This window comes from Chrysochloris asiatica, unplaced genomic scaffold (genome assembly GCF_000296735.1).
Source record: "Chrysochloris asiatica unplaced genomic scaffold, ChrAsi1.0 scaffold00002, whole genome shotgun sequence".
NCBI classification, from domain to species: Eukaryota; Metazoa; Chordata; class Mammalia; order Afrosoricida; family Chrysochloridae; genus Chrysochloris; species Chrysochloris asiatica.
Genome location: NW_006408520.1, coordinates 10,660,702 through 10,670,975, shown reverse-complemented (window position 1 = coordinate 10,670,975; position 10,274 = coordinate 10,660,702).

The window sequence follows — 10,274 nt, the reverse complement described above, 5'->3', positions numbered from 1 at the left end:
GGGATAAATTCAAGGTCATATTTTGGCTCTCAAAGACTTGTTTTCATTTTCTTCAGCTTCAGTTTGAATTTGCATATCAGTAATTGATGGTCTGTTCCACAGTCTGCCCCTGGCCTTGCCTTCACTGATTAAATGGAGCTTTTCCATCTTCTCCTTCCACAGATGTAGTCAATAGAAGTGAAGATAATTCCATCTGAGCACATCAGATCATACCATGGTGTTGATTGTATTATGGTTGCTTTTCCCTTCTAACAGTAAAAGTTGGTTTTTACTAGTCTTCTGAGACAAGATTTAGACATCCAAAGGTCCAACTTAACAAAGATAATGGTACATTTTAAATATTGAACTCAAAATCAAAACAATACCAAACTTCCAAAAAAATACAAGGTATAACAAAAACCAATTCTTGAAATTGACCCACATCTTTAAAAAATCTTTAAAAAAAATATAAAATTCTTTCAGAAAAGCTTTATCATTTTTGTATCTTCCCAGCTCTCTTGGTGTCTTTAGCGCCTTCCCTTCCCCTTCCTTGATGCCTAGACGTTTCACAAAACCAACTTCACACCAAGTATTAGTCACATTTCTTAGGATGCAGTTCTTGTATTTATTCCTCTCATATATGAAAAAATAATATTTTCTATAAGGAATAAAGAAATTTATTTCCCAGGACTAAGAGCTAAAACCATGTAGGTTAGTTTTTCTCTTTCACTCAATTGCCATTATTTGCAAACAGTAGGAATTAGTTTTTTCCCTTATTATATAGATTTTTTTTTCCCCTGTCTGTTAGCACTGGTACAATCTCTACAGCAAACAGAATTTTGCCCAGTTACTGCTGGTGTATATTGCTTTCTCCTGCAGAGTTCCTTACCTGGTTTACTTCCATCAGCAGCAGTTTGCGAGTCTTGGATGCTTTGCTATTTATGTTAAACTGTGAGTTTGTATCAAAGAAGCTGTGAATTCATTACCAGAAGGCTATGTTTCTTAAAATTTTAGTTACCTGATTTGTCCTTCATTTAAGTCAATGACATTTCATTTAGAATTGTTTTCTGTTTGTTATTTTATTAAGCTATTTTCCTAATTGCCATTTTAGAGTATGATGGAATATAATTCATCACCAAGATATTTTGTAGATGCAATTCTTTATCTTTCTGTGTTGAAAATTGTTTTCCCAAAGTATATACTTTCTAAACTTCTTCATTTTTGGTATGCTTATTTCTAAATCAATGAATTTCTGAGGTTTTAGAAAACTATTGATAATAATTTCAGCCCTCTTTGCTAAAATATCAAATTCATTTTGAATTAATGCCATATAGTTATATTAGAATGGAAAGTGTGATTGCGTTCTCTCTCTCTCTCTGAGATCTCTTCCAGCATTGGCTTTTTCCTATGACAGGGACAAATCTATTATAATCATACCATCTTTGTCTTTCTAAGCCTTAGTTTCCCCAGGTGCTCAGTGAGAAATATATAAATGACCTCCTTAGTGTTGTGTAGACTAATGACAAAAAATAGTGGATTAATGTTTCAAAAGTGTTTCAGAATTCTCTCAAGAAAGCCATTATGTAAGTAGCAAGTATGATTATTATTTCACTGTTTCTGCTTCCTTATTTTTCATCTCTCAAAGTCATTTGGGTCATTTAGTATAGAATTTTCTGATTTCTTGACAATTTCTTAATGGCATTTTGGAGAGCCTTTTGAGGACTATTTAATCCCCTTGTTGATGATCCATCTGCTTGTGGCGTTCATGCTTTTTTTTCTCAACACATTAATATTCAGAATTAAAAAAAAAAATAGTTGTAGCTATTTTGTACCTAGATGAAATTGCTTTTCTTTGGGAAGCGAAATTTATTATCTTACTTTTAAATATCTGTTTTCATTTTTTGCAGATGGGCGGGGGAAGTGTGGCGGAAATGGAGTTTCTGATTGCCAATGATACTATTTAGAGGAGATGTAATTGAGGCATGGTCCCTAAACTATCCTATGAAGCCACCCAAATGTCTCTGTTCTGAAGTATAATAACCTTTATGCTCTCAAAATTAGAATGAAAAACAAGCAATGCTGATTCTTTGAATGTGGCATACATGCAATGTTGTTGTAATATGCAGTTGAGTCAGTTCTGACTCATAGGGACCCTGATATAAGATTTCCAAGTAGAGGCAACTATGTTTGAACTAACAAACTTGTGTTTAGCAATCCAATGCTTATCCTACGGTGTCACACCAAGATATAATCCTTTATATTATTATCAATGTGTATATTTTAGGAAAATTTTATGAAGAATGTAAAAAGACACGCAGTTGTTAAAGTTTCAAAGGTTCAGGGTTTGAGGATGAATAGGTGGATCACAGTACATTATAGGGCGTAGGACAACTGAAAATAATACTGTAATGATGGACGCATAGCATTATGCACTTTTTGGAATCCATAAAACTATGTGATTTTGTTATTCAGAAGATATCAACATTGGATCATCAATTATAACACGTGAACCACACTAATGCAAGATGTTAATAGTAGGAGAGATTGAGTACAATGAGGAGAAAGAGTAAATGTGAACAATCTGTACTTTCTGGCCAGTATTTCTCTGAATCTAAAACTTCTCTAAAAAACTAAAGTGTGTTAAAAATTAATATTTACTTACAATTCCCAAAATTCTATAAAATGAGGGATAGCACATTTTCTGACTTAAAAAAACTCTTCCAAGCTCCTGTGAACAGGAGTTTCATTAAAGGTTGGTTTCTTTCATAGAGTCATATCATCAGAATAATTCTAGAGGGAGGGAATGATAAATCAGGTGCCTAGACATATACTACTGGTTAGTAACAAAATTATGCCATAAAATGATTTAGATTTCCTATTTAGAATTTATTTCCAGATGGTGCTGTACTAAATAAATCTCCAGTAAGTTTAACAGATATAACTTTTATCTTTAGAAATGTCAAATATAGAAAGGGCATAAGTATAACCTCAAGTTTCCTTGTGTCCATTAATAAATTAAAAGACACAAAAACCAATTACCAGTAAGTCAACTCTGACTCATGGCAAGGTCATGTGTGTCAAAATAGAACAGTGTTCCATGGGATTTTCAATGGCAGATTTTGGAATTAGCTCACCAGGACTTTATTTTGAGGTGCCTCTGGGTTTATGTCTTAGTTATTTAGTGCTGGTGTAACAGAAATACTGCAAGTGGATGGCTTTAACACACAGAAATGTATTCTCTCACAGTTTAGGAGACTAGAAGTCTGAATTCAGAGCACCAACTCTGCAAAAAGGACCTTGTCTCCTTTCAACATCTATAGACCCAGCATTCCTTGGTGATCTCCATTTTCTTGACCTTTGCTGTTTGAGCAAGTGTTTCAAAGCTCTTTTTAGCACTACTGATGACTGCCCAGTGGAGCCCTATTCTACTAGTAAGCCTTGGACTGAAGGTGTCCAGCTCTCTCACTCTGCAGGACAAAGAGCCTAACTCCACCAACAATTATCCAGAGTCACCACAATCCACAAGGAAGTGTCCTGCATAAAGGCATTCAGTTCTTCCACTCCATGGGTCAGTTACCATGCTTTCTTATGTCAGTCTCTTGATTCTGCTATTGCAGTTTCTCTGTCACTATGTCTAACCATTTGTACTGTCTCTGGTGTTACAGCTCTCCTCACTACCTTCTGACCCTTCATCAGAATTGCTTTTGATATTCCACCAGCAGTCTTTTCTAGACTTTCTATCTAGGCTTTTATTATTAGACAACTTAGTACTCTTCCAGTCTCTGCTCATTATTTAAATTCCAGAACTGCTTCCACATTTAAGAGCTACACCCCATTCATAGTGCCAAATTATCTTATTGATCTAGTTCTGCTATTACAGCAATATCAAAAATGGATCCTTTCACAAGTCTGAATTGAGAGCACTGGTTCTGGAGAAAGGTCCATATCTCCTTTCAGAATCTGAAGGCTCAGCATTCCTTGGCATCATTGGCATTAATATTTCTCTGGATCCAGGATCCTTGTAGTGTAGGGATCCAGGTCCAAAGGACATCCTCCACTGCTGGCTCTGCTTTCTTGGTGATTGCAAGTCCTTATTTCTCTACTCACTTCTCTGTCCTTTTATAGCTCAGAAAAATTTTAATCACGATATAGCCTAATCCTGTAGACTGCATCAAGCCCCATTAACATCATAGAAGAGAGGATTTAAACATATAGGATAATTACATCAGGTCAGGGCTGATCATATCAGATCACATTATAGGATAAGTAATGACATTATACTAGATATCTTCTTGTGAATTATTATGTCTTAACTGCTAAATCACTAGGAATCCTGGCTCTCACAAGTTGACACAAAATCCTAACCAGAACAGCAGATTTGTTTCTCCAGCCTTTCAATTAGTAATAGATTATGTTAACTGTAGTAACTCTTTACACTGATAATCAACAATCAAAAGGAATGACCATATCTTTACTCTACTACCTACATTTCAGGTTTTTTTCTTTTTTCTTTATCCCCCTGGAAAATGCTGTCAATAAAGTGGAATACAAATAGTTATTCCAAATGACCATTATCGATGATGGATTAGGGAGAAGGTCCATGCAGACCTCTGCCAGTTGTTGTTAAGTACCCTGGAGTCAGTTCCGACTCATAGTGACCCTGTACAAGATTTCCAAGGCTGTAAATCTTTACCGGAGCAGGACACCTCATCTTTCTCCCATGGAACCACTGGTAGTTTCGGACAGCTGACCTTGAGGTTGGCAACCCGACTCGTAACTACTACGCTAACACAGAATATTGGAGAAAACAGGTTCAAAGGATGGTCCTGGAATGTTGATCTCCATATAAAGGAATATTTAGGAGGACGGAAGCCTTATTGCAAGTGGAATTTGAAGCAGATGCAAGAAAAATTGTGTTTTCTGATTTACTGCGGCCAGTGAGTCCCGTTGCAGCCACTTTGAGTGGGCCCTAGCAGATAAAAGATCAAGAGAGCACTCCCGTTGCAGAGGTCTGACTGATGATCAGAAATAAAGGTGTGGACATATTTTTTTCCATTCATTTATGTTTCTCTGTCTGTGCATTTACACTCTGGTGACTAGAGGGAGTGCCTGAGTGAGTGGACGTCTACCCCTTCTTCCCCCCTGATAGTTCTGCTATGCATGTGCAGGAATCTGCTCAGCAAAGATTCCTGTGCCCAGAATCAAAGAATGGGGAGTCAACAAGAACAGCTCTGGCCAGCTCTGGGCTGGTTCCCCTAAGAGAAACATCTGAACAGGTTTGAGGAGAGGTGAGACAAGCAAAAAAGGAAAAAGGCCAAAAACTAAATCTTGAGTTACATCATAAGGAGCAATGATAACATCTTGAAATTCCTCAGGCAGCCTGGAAGGCAAGAAGCTGAAAAAGGGGCATAAACTCTCACTCATATTTTGCCACTTTTTGTGTGTGTGTATGGCAATGAACATTGAAGACATTATGCTGAGTGAAATTGTTTTTGTTGTTAGGTGCCATCAAGTTGGTACCGACCCATAGTGACCTTATGCAAAGCAGAACAAAACACAGCCAGATCCTGGGCCAACCTCATTACTGTTGTGACGCTTAAGTCCATCAGTGCTGCCACTTAGCCAGTTCATCTCGCTGTGGATCTTCCTCTTTTTCTCTGACCCTCCACCTTATCAAACATGATATCCTTCCCCAGTGACTGGTCCCTCCTGACAATATGCCGGAAGTTTTAGAGACAAAGTTTGGCCATCCCCGCCTCCAAGGAACACTCTGGCTGCACGTCTTCCAAAACGGATCTACTGGTTCTTTTGGCAGCCCATGGCACTTTCAATATTCTCCTCCAACACCATAACTAAAAGCATCAATTATTCTATGGTCTTCCTTATTCACTGTCCATCTTTCACATGCATATGAGGTTATTGAAAATACCATGGCTTGGGTCAGGGGCACCTTAGTACTGAAGCTGACATCTTTGCTCTTCAACACTTTAAAAAGGTCTTGTGCAACAGATTCGGCTAATGCAATGCGTCATTTGATTTCTTGCCTGCTGCTTTAATGAGTGTTGATAGTTGGTCCAAGAAGAACTAAGTCCTTGACAACTTCAATGTTTTCTCCATTGATAAGAATGTTGTTTATTGGTCAAATGGTGAGGATCTTTGTTTTCTTTACATTGAGATGTAATCCATACCGAAGGTTGTGCTCTTTGATCTTCATCAGTAAATGTTTTAAGTCCTCTTCACTTTCAGCAAGCAAGGTTGTATCATCTGCATATTGTATTGTTAATGAGTCTTCCTCCAATTCTGATGCCACATTTTTCTTCATAGAATGCAGTTTCTCAGATTATTTGCTCAGCATACAGGTTAAATAAGTATCGTGAAAGAATACAACCTTGTCACACACCTTTCTTAATTTGAAAACATTCAGTGTTCCCATGTTCTGTTCGAACAACTGCCTCTTGGTCCAATTATAGATTCCTTATGAGCACAATTAAGTGTTCCGGGTTACTCATACTTTGCAATGCTGTCCACAGCTTGTCATTATCCACATAATTGAAAGCCTTTGGTAGTTAACAAAGCACAGGTAAACATCTTTCTGGTATTCTCTTCTTTCAGCCAAGATCCATCAGGCATCAGCAATGATATCCCTCATTCCATGGCCTCTTCTGAATCTGGCTTGAAACTCTGGAAGTTCTCTATCAATGTATGATTGTAGCCATTTCTGTATTACCTTTAGCAATACTTTACTTGCATGGGCTATCAAAGAGATTGTCCAATGATTCCACATTCCTTTGGGTCACCACTCTTTGGAATGGGCACAAATATGGATCTCTTCCAATCAATCAGCCACAGTTGTCTTCCAAATTTCTTGGCATAGATGAGTGAGTGCCTTCTGTGCCACCTCACTTTCTTGAAAGATTTCAATTTTATTCCATCAATTCCTGGTGCCTTGTTCTTTGCTAATTCCTTCAATGCACCTTGGACTTTTTCCTTCAGTATCATTGGTTCTTGAAACAGTTGGACATTAACCATTTCCTTTTGGTACAGTGACTCTGTGTATTCCTCCATCATCTCTTGATGCTTTCTGCATCATTCAATAATTTTCCCAGAGAATCTTTCAATAATGAGGCTTGAATTTTTTTCTTCAGTTCCCCCAGTTTGAGAAATGTTGAACGTGTTCTTCCTTTTTGGTTGTCTGATTCCAGATATTTGCACATTTTATTGTAATATTTCGCTGAGTGAAATTAGTCAGTCACAAAAGGACACATATTTTGTAAGATCATTATTGTAATAGCTTATGAAAAAATATTCATGCTAAAAGAATAAAATAATTATTTGTTAGTTACCAGGGATGGTAGGTAGAGGAGAGTAGAGCACAGGTTAGGGGATAGATACATCATAGCTTGGGTGTTTGGAGGGCAGTATACAAGAGCTCTGGTAGTGTAGTGGTTATGAATCGGGCTGCGAACTGCAAGGCCAGCAGTTCGAAACTACCAGCTGTTCCACAGGAGAAAGATGAGGCTTTCTGCTCCCATAAATATTTACAGCCTCAGAAACCCTGCACAGGGTCTCTATGAGTCGGAACTGACTCCACGGCACATAACAACAACAACATACAAGGAAGGGGAGGGCAATACACAAGAACGAGGAGGAGGTGGAAGAACAAGGAAGATAAGGGAACACTTACATAGGTTTGCATGGGCTAAATGAAGTAGAGGTAAATTGTGATATATACTCTACTTACTTAGAACACCAGAGCTCTGTGATACAGGAGTTGAGGCATAGTCTGAATTGTTAAAAGAGGAGAAAGAATGTTATGGTGCTTGACTGTCGTATGGATATTGGTTTTCCTTGGGAGGCCTGATATGAGGCTGTGGGTTAATTCTCTGGACTGCAAGGTCATTTGAACTGCATGGTTGGTGGTTCAAGCTTACCAGCTGCTCCTTGGAAACCCTATAAAAGGTCATTATGAGTCAGAACTGACTCAACAGCACCTAACAACAACAACAACAAGCCTAGTAATATAAAATAGATATTCGAATGAGACAGAAAGGAATGGCAAGAAAAATGATTATAGAAAGCTTGTAAGCCTGTATTCAGTGTATAACTGATTGGAATACCTAAAAGGGGTTCTCGAACTTGCCCAGTGAAACAGGCTTCTTGTGGAGCCTTTGTAGTGTATGGAACCTCAGTTGGAATCCTAAGCCACAGCCAGAACCTTCTGATGTGGGACATTCCATCTTAAAAGGACATACAGACTAGGCCCTAATGATTAGTGGAACAGAAGATACTTCTTGAAAGAAAGACCAGCAGGAAAAAAGCAAAAACAAAAACAGCAGAGCAGATTGTTTGGCTATTACAGAAACAAGCAAGCTCTTTGCCTGGGAACAATCAAGGCAAGCAATCAAGTCCCTTCAGGACAAATCCCCTTTCAAGAGCGAAACACAAAGGGAACACATAAGCAGGTACATAAGCTAGCTGGCAACTGCATTGGTCTACATATGAGTGGTAGTGGGGAAAGGCAATAATGAAGATATGGACTGAGTTCTACCACATTCCGTAGACATCTCTTGGCCTCAAGATAAGAGTGAGAAGAGGAAGGGCTGGTTGGTCCAAAGTTTGGGGAAAATTGGTAACTCCTGAGCCCATGGACACTGACTTAGCCTTGGAAGGCTAGAGCTGAGAGTGAAGTGTCCAGCTGATATGAAATGGAAGGAGGTGCACAAAAACATGCACACTTGCAGATAGTACCCATTTGGCTTAGCTTGGATTGCTTGATGATCAGAACTCAGCTAGATGAAGATAAAAAAGTTTGATACAGGAAGCAAGTGTAATTGCTACAATTTGATGAACTTGACCTTTGCTTATGGATGGAGTAGCTCAGAATACAAACCAAGAGGGAAGGAGTCTTCATATCAAGGATTGTTACACAAGGTTGATAGGGACGGGTAACTTAGACGTTTGCTACCTAAAATGGAGTGTGCACGGCTATAAAGAAATGAAGTGTCTGGCTTACAAGTTTTCAAGAAGCAGTTTCGTTTCAGAATGTGAGGGGGAAGGTAGAATCTCTACTGAATATTTTCCATTTTGTCTAGATGGGTTTGGTAGAAGGAGATGGGGATAGGATTCTTTTGATTCAGTAGTGAGTAATTGTTATTATGACTAATTGTGATTGTAAAACTGTAAAGTTAGAAGATGTGTAACAAAAAGAAGGGAGTAGTTAATCTTATATTTGAGGAACAGAGGACTCTAGGAACATCAAGAAGGAAGAGCATGAGCAGAATGTGGGATCCTAACCAGAGAAGCAGCTACACCAGAGATGGAGGCAGAGGTGATGGCATGGAGAAATAGACCATCTGAAGACTTTAGAGTCATAGACAGAGAAAGGCTGTGTGCTGGCAGGGAGGAAGTTGACTTGCAAAATGTGCTCTTTCATTGTTTAAATGATTATATATTCCTGTGTGTTTTGCATACATAAAAAAGAGGGAATAGAGGCAAATACTTATTTAATTTAATTTGAAAATTAAATTAGCAAATACTAATTTAATCAATGTGCATGAAGGGGATTGTTATCATTGTAATGAAACAAAATCTTCATTACAAAATCTTTATTACAGAATTTTCATTGAGTGCAAAATCTTCCATGTAAACTACCATTCAATCACAATAAAACCTATTTTTTATTGGTTATTACAGAATACTTACTTATGCTCATTTGGAACCGGTACATAGACCAAAGTGGGGGGCCGTTCAAGTAGAACTAAGGGGATACTGGATGGTTTGAAATAAAAAAAGATGGCTGCCAAGGATATATCCTTTTACTGTAAATATTCAATCTGTATAGTGAGCAAATAATCTAAGACACTGGATAATATGAAGAGGAACATGGCATCAGAATTGAAGACTCATTAATATCCTGTGATATGCAGCTGATACGATCTTGCTTTCTGAAAAAAAGAGGGCTTGAAATACTTACTGATGAAGATCAAACACTATGCAGCCTTCAGTATGGTTTGCACCTCAATGTAAAGGAAACAACGCCTCACAACCTAAGAAATAAATGACATCATGATAACCCGAGAAAAGATTTAAGCTGTCAAGAATTTATTTTGCTTGGATCCACAATCAATGATCTTGGAAGTAGCAGTCAAGAAATCAGGTGACTTACTCCATTAGGCAAATCTGCAGCAAAAAAGCCTCTTTAAAGTGCTAAAGAGAAAAGATGTCACTTTGAGGATTAAGGTGCACCTGGTCCAAGCCATGGTATTTTCAATTGCCTCATATGCATGAGAAAGCTG